This window comes from Pteropus vampyrus, unplaced genomic scaffold (genome assembly GCF_000151845.1).
Source record: "Pteropus vampyrus isolate Shadow unplaced genomic scaffold, Pvam_2.0 Scaffold2, whole genome shotgun sequence".
Taxonomy (NCBI): Eukaryota; Metazoa; Chordata; class Mammalia; order Chiroptera; family Pteropodidae; genus Pteropus; species Pteropus vampyrus.
Window position 1 is genome coordinate 29940147 of NW_011888783.1, and position 3852 is coordinate 29943998.

Consider the following 3852-nt stretch of genomic DNA (forward strand, 5'->3'; position numbering starts at 1 on the left):
TGATCCTCGGGTGTCCCGCCAGAATGAGAGGACGCCGGCGCGGCTAGGTCCTTCCCACTCCCGAGCGGCGTTCGCTAAGTGGCCCGAGGAGCGCGGCGTGGAGGGCGGAGGGAGGCTGGGGAGGCCGGGAGGCCAGAGGGTGGTTTTATTGTTTCCATCGCCCTCCTCCTTCCTCCTCTCTCTCCTCGCCCCCGGCGTCACTGGAAAGCAGCCCGAGTCACCCAGAGGCGGGTTATTTATAGAGCGGGCTGTGCGCGCGTCACGGAGCCCGGCCCGGCTGACGGGGCCGCTGACGCGCTTGGCCGCGGGGCCGAGTCCGCGGGGCTGCGCGCCGGGAGCTGGCGACAATGGGCTTCTGTGTGTGCAGCTGCCGCCGCCGCTGGGGGCCGGGGGAGGGGGGCGGGCGGCCGCTCCCGGACCCATTACTCTCCTGCCCGCGACCCCCTGAAAGCTGACCAGCTTTTTCTGCCCCTGGCCGGACCCCGCCAACTGCTTTTTTTTTTTTTTTTTAATTATTTTTTTATTTAAATATCAGTAAGTTCCCTTTGGCCCTGCCTCCGCTTCTACTTACCCCATTTCCCCCTCCCTCCCCTAACACAAGGAGTGAGGGGGATTTAGCTGGTCGGGACAACCACTTCTTGCGTCCCGAGGAGCGGGACCCACACAAGGCGCGCCCAGCGGGTGATGCAGTGACCGAGGGGCCGGGAGCGCCGGGCAGGTAACGTATCCTGGACCCAGAGCGGGGGCTTTGTTTGGAGTGGGGGAGGGGAGCTGGTGTAAACTCCAGGCAGTCCTTCCGGGACTCCTGTCCCCCACGCCTTCCTCCTCCCACCCCCGGCCTGAGCGCAGGAAGCCAATCCGGGTGTGTAGCGCGAAGAGCGAAAGAGAAACTTCTGCGTGGCTGACTAGATGTGGCTCTTCCCGAGAGTCCAAGATGCTAGAGGACACCCCACTCCCAGCTTCCCGCTGCCCCTCCCCCATTTACTCCCACCCCTCGCCTCCCCCCTGATGCCTTGGACTTTGGAGTCATCCCCTCTCGTCACCCGCCGCACCCGAGAGATCTGCCCTATTACTCCCCTGCCCAGCGGAAGGAGGGGCTGGCGTGGATTTTAGGGACATCCTGGGATATGGAGAACCCAGCTCTGAACCCTTCCCTTTCAGCTACAGGGAGCTGGGAAAGCTTGCTCTGGAGCCTCTCGCACGTGGCAGGCAGGCAGAGAACTTGCTGAGCCTTCTAGGAAATTGCAATCGATTTGTAATGCAGTTTCGCTAATTGGGAGTTCAAAATTAAACTTTAATAAAGCATTTGTGTCGTCTCGTCTAATTGTGAAAGCTTCCATCCGTCCTGGTAGATAGACTCTAAGTCTCAAGTTAATGGTGCTAAGCTAGATTTCCCCCCCAAGTACAATTCCGTCAGCCGGAGTTGGCGCAGCTGGATTTCCGTAAAGTACAGATGTTGCTAATGGCAGCTTAAGCACGGATGGGCAGATAGCATACGGAATGCAACATGTTGCCATATGGTTCTTTTAGCCTTTCACCTCTAGGGATATCAATCACATATATTCTGGGAGGAACTTAATGACTCTCTGAACAGCAAAATGAATTAACCTGGTACAATTTATATCCCTTGACCTAGATACGTTATAACAACAGGAAGATAGCATCTCACAGTTTCAGTGATATAAATTGAGTTACAGAACCGCATTTCGAATTCTACATCTATTTGTAGTTTGAGGGGCCCTGTCAAATCATCCTGGTGTGAAATATGTTTCTGTATTGCCGTCCCACTCACACCTCTAGATGATACAAAGTATGTAAAGTTTAGCAAAACTGTTGTCTTGGAAATCGCCAATCAGCCCACCAAGTAGTAATCAGTGAGTTTATGGAGAAATGGAAAATTGATTTCCAGAGCTGGTTACTTAAGAGTTAGTAATTTGTAGGAACACCATGCTTTTGGAACCCAGAAAATTAAAGGACTCCTAGGAAAAACAGGTGTACTGAAAGTCCTTTCAATATAACTCCTAAATCTATTGTAAACTATTTGAAATTATGTTTTCAAAGGCAATTATCTTCAACTTTGGAAAGTTACAGAAAACAGTGCTTAGAAATATGAAACAAATATAAGGAGGCTCTCCTCAGCAAACCATTTTCTATACACACCTCTCCATACACACTCACTATGTGTCTACTTCAACTTGAATCATGTATGTTGTGCTAGTGGTCATTTGTTTTTTCCCCCAACATGTCACTGACAGTATACTGAACTCACTGTTTAGATCTTAGTGGAATGATTCTGTAATATTTCACAGGTCTTATTTTTAAATATCCTGGTGACTAGTAATATGCTTAATTTATTGACTCTAATTTCAAATTGTAAACATGGTTGTCTTTTACTGTATCCTTCCTTTTTCCTTCACTAATGCAGAGGCAACACTGAACAATAAGAAACTTAAGGCTAACAAAAGTAAAATAACTTACTAGAATGTTTTTACTTTTAGCTATTAAGGAATATATGAAAGCTATAGACATATTATCTTTTAAAAGATTTTGCTTCCAACAATATGTAAACCACATTAATTCATGTGAACTCATAGACTAACAAAATATTCAAAATAGACATAAGTAGTCTAAAAAGTATATTTTCAGTAATGTCAAGTTTCAGAAAGTTAACATTTTGAAAGTTTGTCATGTCCTTTCAGAATCATTTTGAAATTACAAGATAATGTTTCTTCTTTTTTTCTCCTTCGGTAATGGCTGATAATTTGTTACTTAGTGCTTGAGTTAGTGTAATCATTTTGATAATTATTATCAAGTAATATAAGATCTTTCGTGTATATGTATAGCAGAAAATCTTATGCAGAAAAAAATAAGATATGGCTGAGTTATGGCAACCTTTTCTGAGGTGTGTTTTTGGTAGTCTTTTAATGATTGAGATTTTATTTCTCCGTTTAGCATCAGTACTCAATGAATTTTAACCTTGATCAGTAGTTAGCTTGTCAATAACGACTCCATCTCCATGACTGCTGAATAGACAGTGAGTGTGTCCTTTAATCAGTCACAAAGAACTCGCCTATAAAGCTGTTATTGTCATGAGCAGATATTGCAGCCTGTTAGGCCCTGTGATTATTAACGTGTTCCCCCTTCAAAAGCCAGGCCAAAAGTCCTGCTGTGCTTCATTTCAGAATTCATGTCCATTAGTAATAACATCCTAAGCAGCACTATTTGCTTTTCTTCAAGTTATAACATTACATATAATTCATGAGTAATTTCAGGCCTTTTTGTAGATATACACTATGTATATTTTTGGGATACACACACACACACACACACACACACACACACACACACACAAAACCGAGATATGCATCTTGCATCATGACTTTTATTTTATATGAAGATTTGATGGATTTCTATTGTTACTCTAAATGAGGTGGCTGTCTGCCAAGGTGATCCCTATAGCTGGAAAATACTAGCATTGTTATTGTCTATCAGGGAATCGCTTTCCATTTTTTTGAGCTCAGCTCTACCTCCCTCTTTTAATATTGCCTTCCATATTGCTAATCCGAGAATTAGTTTGGATATGAAAACTTTTGAAAATGTGTTTGTATTGGCCAAGAATATTTTCACCAGTGTTTCTGGTTGCCTGCTGGTTTACAGTCTTTATCTTGAGCTGGCATGTTTATTTTAACTGCAAAATGAAGAAATACTATTAAGACAAGGTATATCCCCTGTGTTCTAAGTAATTTTAATTGTGATGCAATCCTAGCTGATTTCTTCTTCTCCTTCTTCTTCTTCTTCTTCTTCTTCTTCTTCTTCTTCTTCTTCTTCTTCTTCTTCTTCTTCTTCTTCTTC

At 44.3% G+C, this 3852-nt stretch overlaps 1 long non-coding RNA gene across 1 annotated transcript; it reads left to right on the forward strand.

The window, feature by feature from the left end:
- Positions 1-71: 71 nt before the first annotated feature.
- On the forward strand, positions 72-1332 carry LOC111739008. Its single transcript, XR_002780057.1, has 2 exons — positions 72-718; positions 1162-1332. It is a non-coding gene; the product is annotated as an uncharacterized LOC111739008 (long non-coding RNA).
- Positions 1333-3852: the final 2520 nt, after the last annotated feature.